General features: G+C 35.1%; 1 protein-coding gene across 1 annotated transcript in view; it reads right to left on the bottom strand.

Moving 5' to 3' along the window:
• The window catches only part of LOC131841413 (metabotropic glutamate receptor 2-like), an 84,029-nt gene that overhangs the window by 60,845 nt on the left and 10,917 nt on the right, over positions 1-12,267 (bottom strand).

The following is a 12,267-nucleotide window of genomic DNA, read 5'->3' as shown; positions in this document are numbered from 1 at the left end:
GAGAAGCCGTTGATGTATAATTATTATTAATTATATATATGGTAATTTTTCTAATATATATTTTAGTCTATATTGTATAATTTCTATAGAAAAAGTAAATGTAACTGGCAGCCTACAAACGTGCGTTGCCATGTTCGCAAGACATAATAAAAAAGAAAGTTGAAAAAGAATAAAATTCAAAATTAACAAAGACATTTTTTTTTCCATATTCGTCCATCTCCTTTTCATTAACAGAGACATTACCGCAATATTGCATTTTTGTTCATAAATATAATAAATATCTGTCAACCATCCCTCAAATCCTCGATCAGGTTTAAACAATATGACATATAGATAGAATAGAATAGAATGAGCAGCGTCTGCTTTTATATTTATCCCATATAGGTATTTGTGGTCGACGTAATGTTTTTCTCTTTTATCTTCCATTCATTCTATGTTCGCAGTCATCTCGTCATTCACAAGCCTGTTGCCGATGGCAATGGCCTTTGAATTGATAGTTTTTTATTTTTTATATATATATTTTGACGTTCTGTTTTTATATTCCGTTTGTTTTCTTATGCCATAGTGTCTTTATATTTTTGCTAGCGAGCTGATTATACTTATTATACCTCACCTAAGAACGTGTCTCATTTTTAACCAGCCTTAATACAGTCCTTCCGTAACAACTCCCTTTCTTACCATATCATCTTTCACATAGTCCATCCATCTCTTTATCGGCCTTCCTCTGCTCTTATAACATAAATCGTGTACAACATCGCAATACATCAAGCCCCGGTCTAGTGCTGAAAAACAGCGCTCCAGCCGCTGCAGGATTATGCTGAGCACGGACCTATTCGGTAGATGTATCAACAAACATACACATGCATGCACGCACACGTAATTTGTAATTTTATAACAAATGTACTTATATGACTTATATGACGACCTCGGTGGTCTAGCGGTCAAGCACACTGCTTTACGACCGATGGTCGCGGGTTCGATTCCTCGCACGGCACAAACATTTGTATTCATGAGTATGATTGTTTGTATCGGTCTGGGTGTTTTCTATGCATAATATGTATGTATTTAAAAAAAAAAATCTATGTATATGTATCAGTTATCTAGTACCCATAACACAAGCTCTAGCTAGCTTAACTTGGGTCTAGATGGCGCTGTGTGGATTGTCCTGAGATTATTACTATTTTTTTTTTATATGGTACATTTTTTTTGTAATTGTTGCAATGATTGAGTTTTTTTTGTGTCTGTTTTAGTTTTAACATCTACTGAATAAATATCATTTCATTTCATTTCATGACCATCCGCATTCATATGTAAGATAGATAAGAATCTGTGAGTGTTTTTTATATGCAAACTGACCTGCGCAACATCGTCTGAATCATACTTACTTGATATTTATCAGTATGTTTTGCCCATTATACATAATATCTTTTTAAATACAGCCTATGTGCTATCTGATGTTTAAGCTATATTACTATAAAGATTTATGAAGATCCTTTCAGCAGTTTTTGCATGAAAGAGTAACCCATCCATCCATCGATTCATACTTACAAACTTAGTGTTTGCTATATTAGTAAGTATATTAGAAGTGTAGGTAATATGGAGAGGCTAATGGTAACAGGTAAGATAGAGGGTAAAAGACCTCGAGGAAGTCCCACTCGATGGTCACCAGGCGTCTGAGCATAACCGACGGCGACAGCTGGTCGACAGGATAATGTAGGGTCGAGATCTTCAGCAGTGAGAGAACGATTAAGAAGAAAGAAAGTAAGCAGAGCCCGCAAGATGTACCCGTATATGTTTTTTATTCGTCAACTAATTGGAATAAAATACAAAATTCTGTACTAAGCTTCATTATACATATATATAGTATAAAACAAAGTCGCGGTCGCTGTCTGTCCCTATGTATGCTTAAATCTTTAAAACTACGCAACAGATTTTGAAGCGTTTTTTTAAATAGATTAGAGAGTGATTCTAGAGGAAGGTTTATATGTATAATACATGTACACTCAGTAGGGGAGAGTACTGTAATATATTAGTTAAAAAGCGCACGCGCACAAACACACAGACAGAAAAATTAAATTCTACTAATAATTACGAGTAAATTATAGGCGAAGCAGGGCGAGTATTAGTACTGTAATATATTAGTTAGCCGTTTTTAAGATTAGCGCGCACAAACACACATACAGAAAAATTAAATTCTCCTAATAATTACGAGTAAATTATAGGCGAAGCCAGGGCGAGTATTAGTACTGTAATATATTAGTGAAAACCGCACTCAAATCGGCTTAGCCGTTTCTAAGATTAGCGCGCACAAACGCACAGACAGAAAAATTAAATTCTACTAATAACTACGAGTAAATTATAGGCCAAGCCGGGGCGAGTAAAGTTAATATATTAGTGAAAACCGCACTCAAATCGACTTAGCAGTTTCTAAGATTAGCGCGCACAAATGCACAGACAGAAAAATTAAATTCTACTAACAATTACGAGTAAATTATACGCCAAGCCGGGGCGAGTAGCTAGTACTGTAATATATTAGTGAAAACCGCACTCAAATCGGCTTAGCCGTTTCTAAGATTAGCGCGCACAAACGCACAGACAGAAAAATTAAATTCTACTAATAATTACGAGTAAATTATAGGCCAAGCCGGGGCGAGTAGCTAGTACTGTAATATATTAGTGAAAACCGCACTCAAATCGGCTTAGCCGTTTCTAAGATTAGCGCGCACAAACGCACAGACAGAAAAATTAAATTCTACTAATAACTACGACCACATTATATGGTCGAATTTCCACACACACAATGTTTGGTATATTTCATTGGTCATTTTGAAGTATTGGTAAGTACTTTAAAACTGCTTCAAATAAATCTGTCTTAATAAATTCAATTGAATGATCGATTGATATCAGAGTCATGCCGAAAATCCGATGTAAATCTTGTCAATAGAGCTTGATTAATATTCACGGAACGCCGTGATTCTGTAATATAACGCGGAGTGAAATCTCCTGGAAATATAACTAGGTAACAGCACAGATAACATAATATTACATAGTAACAGTCTATTCACCCAACACTTTACACTTCACTGTGCAATAAGTTTTTTTATGTTTAATATTTATTTGATCACTATCTGACCCGGCAAATGCTGTTTTGCCTTATAAATTAAAAGCTATTAAAGAATAGGGTGATAGAAAGGCGAAAATTTAGAATTGAATGTATTTTTCAATGATAAATCATAATAAAACAAAAATATATTTAATTACTATTATTACTAAGTGAATTGTCCTGAGATACTATCATTACGTAGTATAATAGTAATAATAATCTCAAGACAATTCACACAGCGCCATCTAGACCCAAGTTAAGCTAGCTAAAGCATGTGTTATGGGTACTAGACAACTGATACAAATACATAGATATATTTTTTTTTCGTAAATACATACATATTATACATAGAAAACACCCAGACCGATACAAACAATCATACTCATGAATACAAATGTTTGTGCCGTGCGAGGAATCGAACCCGCGACCATCGGACGTAAAGCGGTGTGCTAAACCACTAGACCACCGAGGTCGTCAATAAATAATAAAGTCGCTGTCGCTGTCTGTCCGTCTCTATGTATGCTTAAATCTTTAAAACTAGTGTACGCGCACGTGACACCCCTGGTGTTTCAGGCGTCCATAGGGTACGGTAACCATTCACCATCAGACATGGCCGTATGGTTGTTTGCAATATCGTAGTATAAAAAAAAAATGGAATATAGATTATTTCTATAATAATAATTTCAATTGCAATAAGAAATTATTTCAGCAGTGTTACATAACCTGACCCAGGTCGTGGCTAGCGGCTCGTAAATTCCAGCTGCACATGGTAGTCCATTGGTTTCCGCGGACTAATTAGTTTTGTGGTCAAATCGCAGATTTATTGGTTTAACTGTTACATTGCACACAGCTAGAACAGTTTTCATTTCAACAGATACGGTTCTTGGAAGTGTTCATACATTTTTAACAGATAACGTTATAATAATGTATGTGTATGAATAATATTGGATTATATGTTATAGTTAGTTATAATTATAATAGAAGAAGGAGAAGATATATATCTTCTTCTTCCTTTTAACTCTGTCCCACTGTATGCGGGGATGTCTCTCCTAATTTTTCGGCGCTAGGAGAATCTGTCCTGGATTGTCGGGTCGGGCAATTTTTCTGCAGCGACAAGCTATACTGGTCCACCAGGTGGCTGGAGGACGTCCTCTGCCTCTTTTGCGTTCGGGTATTCTTAAGGCTTTTTGGACCACGTAATTCTCGTCACTACGCATTACATGGTACATCTGAGACGGCTTTCGGTAAGTTTGTCAGTTACTGGGGCCACTTTGAAACTACCGCAGATGTACTCATTTCGCACCCTATCTAGTCTCGTGACTCCATCAGACCACCGCAGCATTTTCATCTCGGTGGCATGAAGCTTTTGTACAAGTGTCCCCTTTATTGGCCAACATTCTGCTCCGTACAACATAGCCATAGAACATAATAATAATATATATATTGTTCTGTAACTTCTGCTAGTGGCGCTACCGTCGTGCGGCGCGTCTATAAAAGGCTGCGAAATCCGGTGTGCGGCCTGCCCCTCCGATCGATCCCCCGTCCAATTCAAACGGGGATCGAAATTACGACGGCCTGAGCCGAGGTTCGAACCCCTAGTGGTGCCCTCAGACTAAAGTCGTATCCGTCAGGCAGGAGTTGGCCTTCAGCCGCTCCATAAGTCCTTCCGTGGGTTTGGAGTGCCATCTGCACTCGCCCCATAACGTCCGGTGAAGCTGTAAAGGCCAGCTACGGCCAACAGCATTAGAGTAGTCCGAAAAAAAAAACTTTTGGTCGACAGACGTGCTCTCGTATCATACCATGTTTGCTTTATAAGTTCTTGTACTGATTTTGTTAAAATTAATTATACGATTTGTTATAAGTTTCTTTTATTTAATTAAATTTAGAGGTCATTCCTAACAATATATATATGTGTAATATACAAACTTATGTTATTCATTATTATTAATATGTCATTATTATTATTATTTTATTCTCTTCTATTCTAGTGCCACCTCCCACCTTTTGTCTTTTCTCCTCTACCTAAAGGTTGTCTGGAAGAGATTGTATAAACGATAAGATCACCTTTTGTACCGTACTATGTCGTATAGTATTCTTATATACATATCCAAACTACGTTTGCCATTACTACCAGGTCCACAGTCAGTTTGCCATTCCAGTAACACTAAACCTTGACTACTTTTTCTTACAATTTTCCCTTTATTTGCCACAGCCGATTTAGTTATTGTTAAATTCCATCCGCAGCCGAAGTTACAATGCGTGGAAATTTCACGCCGGATCTTCGGCACAGGAATGCCAATATATTTTTTGCAAATACCTACAATTTTTGCATTCATTTTACGGGAAAATCCGCTGAACTGGCGACTTTTCAAAGCGTACTATATTATAGATTTTAATATTACGCACATAGCATTTGAAATAAGATGGCGTCCCTTCAGATTGATTTATTTACTATCTACGTAGACAATGTATGCACGTGCAATATCTTCTTCCTATATATAAAAACTAGCTGTTCCCGTGACTTCGTCCGCGTGGAATTTAACTATATTTTTCTAAAATAAAAGTAGCCTAAGTAAAAATTACTCCTTATTACATCCAGCTGTCTGCCAAAAAAACATCATCCGTCAAAATCGGTCTAGTCATTTCAGAGATTAGCCAGAACAAACACACAGACAGATAAAAATTGTAAAACATGTTAATTTGGTGAATGTACTGTATTTATATTCATATAATAAAATATGGTTATTTTAATATTACAAACTACGTTCACGACGAAAGGCGTGTGCATGTGGCAGAAATGCGAATGTTAAGATGGATGTGTGGGGTTACCAGGAATGACAGAATAAGGAATGAGTATATATATATTTGAAAGTTGCGCCGGTTATAGAAAAGGTTAATTTGCGAGGTAACAGATTGAGCTGGTATGGGCATGTTATGCGGAGGAATGAGAACCATGTCTTATGGAAAGTGTATAATATGAATGTGGATGGATGTAAATTATTTAATTCTGAGGGGACGCCCTAAGAATATAGATGGATGGATTGTGTGAAAGATGATATTTTTCTAATAAAAGAAGAGTATGTTTAGATATGACGACTGATAGAGATCAGTGGAAGAGAATGACATACTGCGCCGACCCCAAATAATGGGATAAAGGCAAGGCAATGATGATGATGAAACTACGTTCACCATGACATCTAGTTTTAACAATGTCTCTGCTTACCCCATCTGAATTAAGCCGTGAAGTTATTTTGTTACTACGTAATCCATTATTCATCTACGAGTAAATATGACCTCGAATTGAATTACAAATCAATATTAGCAATCAGGTTTTGGGAAAATTGGAAATGTGGAACTGAAATGTACACCCAAGTAACTTTCTACATATTGTTACTGACATATTATATATAAATAATAACTGTTGCCGATACTTTAACTTTATTATTCTCAAATAAAAAAAAAACAAAAATAAAAGTAACCTTAGTTAATACATATTCCACCAGTTACCTTCAAAAAATGCGAACGAAGTCGCGAGTACAGCTAGTAATATATATAAGACATTTATAAATTTAATATTAAATCGATTCTTTTATTAAAACTATAAGTGTACCTATAAACATTCTAGAAGAAGTTACTAATAGTGAAAACCATATCACGATGATGGAATATGGAGTAACTTAGGCTACTTTTATTTTAGAATAATAACTACACGACTGCGACTATGTCGCATGTACAGCTAGTTATAAACGTTCCTCTTAAATCAATCAGTTTAACAGATCTTAGCGAAGACAGTCGAAGTGACTTTATTTATATGTAAACACTAGCTTTTGCCCGCGGTTTCGCTCGCGTTAATTTATCCCCTTAGGAGTGGAATTTATCAAAATCCTTTCTTAGGGGATGCCTACGTCATAGTTTATGCATGCAAAGTCTCAGCCCGATCGGTTTAAAATTGACCAAGTTTCATACAAACTTCCATCCCCTATTTTATCCCCTTGGGGGTAAAATTAATCAAAATCCTTTCTTAGCAGACGCCTACGTCATAACATCTATCTGCATGCAAAATTTCAGACCGATCCGGCCAGTGGTTTGGGCTGTGCGTTGATAGATCACTACCTCAGTCACCTTTGAGTTATATTTAGATATAATATAATCGTAACATAGTATAAAACAAAGTCGATGTCGCTGTCTGTACGTCTCTATGTATGCTTAAATCTTTAAAACCACCCAACGGATTTTGAATCGGTTTTTTTAACAGATAGAGTGATTCAATAGGAAGGTTTATATATATAATATATGTATAACCGGGCGAAGCCGGGGCGAGTATGTAGTATAATATAGATTGTAATAAGAAATGTGAATAGGTATATTTTGTGAGTTTTCGCCATGAATTTTATGCGAAACTCCCGTTAACCTGAGCACCAAGTTGTTTGGCTTCAGAAATCGAATATCGACTTGTCATTATATTCTACCAATATCAGAGTACTGAGTTTGCTTAACTCAATTACGCAACATTCGGTATCTTCTCATCGTCACGTACTTCAAACTGGTCCAGTTTCGATCAGATTTGCGAGATAATAAATGGGATACAACTGGTTATTAAACCGAAGAAAACGGTACTCTTTGACAAGAAACAGAAAAGAACGTGAACACGTAGCAAATAAGAGACTTATTATATGACGACCTCGGTGGTCTAGCGGTCTAGATCACTGCTTTACGACCGATGGTCGCGGGTTCGATTCCTCGCACGGCACAAACATTTGCATTCATGAGTATGATTGTTTGTATCGATCTGGGTGTTTTCTATGTGTAATATATATGTATTTACGAAAAAAAAATATCTATGTACTTGTATCAATTATCTTGTACCCGTAACACAAGCTTTAGGTAGTTTAACTTGGGTCTAGATGGCGCTGTGTGAATTGTCCTGAGATTATTATTATTATTATAAAAGGCCAAAAAATTTCGTAACTTAGCATCCCTCCAGAGGAACACATTAAGCAATTAAAACTTTGGCCGTATCAAATCGCGGCTGAGGTACTAGATAATTTATTTATAATAAAAAAAATAAAGAGAACAGAGAGACAAATAAAATTAATAAAAAAAAACGAATATACTTGCTTAGATTTTCCTTAGAGATAATAGTATATGTTATTTATAAAATTTCGTGTTCAATATACATTATCTATTTTATTAACTGGTTGTTAATACGACTAATTTTATAGCAAAAAATTAGTACATATTTTTACCTCTGTCGACGTTTCGAATAGTTCGCACTAACCGTGGTCAAGAGATGACTTGGTCAGATCTTTATAGCATATGGCTCTACATTTTTATAAGGATTAGGATTAAGATTTCTTAAGGGTCCACACACAGGGTAACAGTACTGGTGTTTTGTTCCTAAGCTGCGGTAACAATTTACCAATATGTTTGACTGCAATTACAGTAAAAGAAATGATCTGTCATGTGTACGAATTCATATTTTTAATGTTATTTTTCAAGAAAATATAACAATTCTCATGTATTCAAGTTTGTGCGAGATGCTGACTCACTGATATCAGTCAAAATACGATGATGTACGAGGAAAGAAATGAAATTGAGACTGTATATGAGATGCTATACTACTTTGTAGACTAAAAGATTTAATGTTATTTCTTTATTGACACCTAACAAATTATATTTCTTAACAATACGAGTAAAACTTTAAAAAAATATTTTACAATATCTCATAGATTCGAACTGATGACATTTGTAGTCAAAATCGAGATAGTATCACCATCCTGAATTATAATTCGTAGTCCCATAATTGGAGAAAAATGTTGAAATTATTTTATAATATCTTTACCAGAATCGAACTGACTCTATTTACAGTCAAAGTCAAGATGGTAAACTACCAGGCAGCGACGCTCTCAATAGACACTAATCCAAATAAAATAGCAACAAGTCATCTATATAATCCGGGCGAAACAAAACGGCGTAGCTCATCTAATCCCGCGTAAAAGAAAATTGGGGGTATAAAGTAACGTTGCCGTATCGACCCTCACCACAGTGGCAAAGCGTCAGATAAATAACGTCTGTTCACGGTTGTACAAAGCAGATAGCAGCTGCTACCCAGAGACAATTTCTCGGTAAACTGGCTACAGAAATTGAATCTCTACACCCCACAATCAATCATTAATATTTAACGATGGATACATTCCGATCGGTGATTATAATACGATCAGTTGTATTTATTGATTGGCTGAAAGGGTAATATGGTATTATCAGTATTACGGAGGTAATGATTTATCATTAAAATTATTACAACAGAATAATGATGTAATTATAAATTACCGACGTATTTAATGACAGAAGGAAGAAGAAGAAGACAATTCCGTGTAAAATTATTTAAATAACCTAGCTAATGTACTACTTTAATTAAATCAAAGATAATTTATTCATGTAGGACATTTTAACCGCTTATGAATGTCGCAACGTGAAGGTTTTTTGTAATATTTTTTTTACCTGCCGCCCACTTTAGAAATTAAATCTTTACACCCCACAATCAATTATTAATATATAACGATGGATACATTCCGATCAGTGATTATAATACGATCAGTTGTATTTATTGATTGGCTGAAAGGGTAATATGGTATTATCAGTATTACGGAGGTAATGATTTGTCATTAAAATTATTACAATAGAATAATGATGTAATTATAAATTACCGACGTATTTAATGACAGAAAGAAGAAGAATACTGTGTAATATATATATATATATATATATGATTATTTAAGGCATATATATACACCTTAAATAATCATGATAATATATAATATTACTTTAAATAAATCAAATAAAAATAATTTATTCATGTAAGACATTTTAGTCGCTTATGAAAGTCGTAACGGAAAGTTTTTTGTAATATTTTTTCCCTTCCGCCCAGTTCAGTACACAGATTTATTCAGTACAACTAGCTTAACTGAATTTATTTAGAATTTTAAAAGTATTTTTCTGAAATTAATAATGATTATGATCAACATTTAAAGACGATGATTAAAGATCGTGGTAAGTTGCCAGAGCTTCATCAACAAGAGCGTAGCTCATAAATTATATATGAAAGAAATGAGAATAAAAATAAATACTGCACAAAAAATCTATTACAATAAAATATATAGTAATTCTGAATTATTGCAAAAGAAATTATTATTATTGTATATTCTACATAAATAAAATACGGATCAATCACGGATGAGGGAAAATTATGGGTTAGGAGCAACTGATACGTGCTGACGCGGCACGATTGAACAGATGTTACTTGATGATGGCTTCAGCAGTAGGGTTGTAGAAATTATAGATTTTGTTTGCTACCTTGAATATAGCTGGTAAACGTATAATAAATTACAAATTTTGTGTAGTGAACAAAATGTACGTTACCTCGATCGATTCGATTTTGAAAGTCTGAACGTTATATCGAGAGATTTTAATGAATGGTTGTGCGCTCCAATTACATCGCTCCTTAGGTATTGCGTTTTGTTACTGCTTGTACACTATACCGACTAATAATTTTCTCTCATTCTATCATATTTACAATCCAGTTTTAATAGAAAAAAGAAGCGAGGTACTAGGATATTACTCTTAAAAATTTGCCAATTCGTTAAGTACCAAAAAATAACTATAAAAAAATATATTATCATTAAGTTTAACAATATTCTAAATAACTTTCTTAATTATCATAAATTAAAATCGAATAATTAAACTTAAAAACGAAGCATTAAGGTTCCAAGTTCCCTATTCGGTTTAGAACCCTAAAAAGTATTTTTTACGAGAGCACTCTCCGCAAGATTAGCAATAGCTGTCTTTCAAAGCAAATTACACGCCCAGATATGCCTGATACTTGTAGCTGAAATAAGTGGCCAAAGTTTCTTTTCCTAATAAGCTTATGCTTTTAGCGTACCGAAGGAAAATTACTTTTATTTTACAACTTCAAAACAGAGTAAGTCTACCGATACGTTAAAGAAAACGAGACAACACGTCATTCTTGTCTTCTTCTTTATTGATCTTTTTTTTCGGACTACTCTAATGTTGTCGGCCGTAGCTGGGCTTTACAGCTTCACCACTCTGTTTTGAAGTTGTACTTCAAAACAGTGTAAGTCTACAGATACGTTAAAGGAAACGAGACAACACGTCACTCTTGTCTTCTTCTTTATTGACCTTTTTTTTCGGACTACTCTAATGTTGTCGGCCGTAGCTGGCCTTTACAGCTTCACCACTCTGTTCTGAAGTTGTATAGGTACTTCAAAACAGAGCAAGTCTACCGACACGTTAAAGGAAACGAGACAACACGTCATTCTTGTCTTCTTCTTTATTGATCTTTTTTTCGGATTACTCTAATGTTGTCGGCCGTAGCTGGCCTTTACAGCTTCACCACTCTGTTCTGAAGTTGTATAGGTACTTCAAAACAGAGCAAGTCTACCGACACGTTAAAGGACGTTACAACACGTAATTCTTTTCTTCTTCTTTATTGACCTTTTTTTTCGGACTACTCTAATGTTGTCGGCCGTAGCTGGGCTTTACAGCTTCACCACTCTGTTTTGAAGTTGCACTTTAAAACAGAGTAAGTCTACCAATACGTTACAACACGTAATTCTTTTCTTCTTCTTTATTTATCTTTTTTCGGATTACTCTAATGCTGTTGGCTGTGCCTGGCCTTTACAGCTTCACCACTCTGTTTTGAAGTTGCACTTTAAAACAGAGTAAGTCTACCAATACGTTACAACACGTAATTCTTTTCTTCTTCTTTATTTATCTTTTTTCGGATTACTCTAATGCTGTTGGCTGTGCCTGGCCTTTATAGCTTCACCACTCTGTTTATATATATATATATATACGTTACAACACGTAATTCTTTTCTTCTTTATATATATATATAAAAAAAGCTTCAAAACAGAGTTTTTCTTCACCACTTTACTTCACCGCTCTTTATTGATCTTTTTTTTCGGACTACTCTAATGCTGTCGGCCGCAGCTGGCCTTTACAGCTTCACCGGACGATAGGGGGCAAGGAAAGGGGGGAAGGACTTAAGTAGCGGCTGAAGGCCAGCTCCCGCCTGACGGATACGACTTTATTCTGAAGGTACCGCTAGGGTTTCGAACCTCGGCTCAGGCCGTTGTAATTTCGAT

Source organism: Achroia grisella, unplaced genomic scaffold, assembly GCF_030625045.1.
Source record: "Achroia grisella isolate CSIRO2021 unplaced genomic scaffold, CSIRO_AGI_Agris_v1 utg168, whole genome shotgun sequence".
Lineage (NCBI taxonomy): Eukaryota > Metazoa > Arthropoda > Insecta > Lepidoptera > Pyralidae > Achroia > Achroia grisella.
The sequence above is the reverse complement of the archived record's forward strand: the minus strand, read 5'-3'. Positions and strand labels throughout refer to the sequence as shown.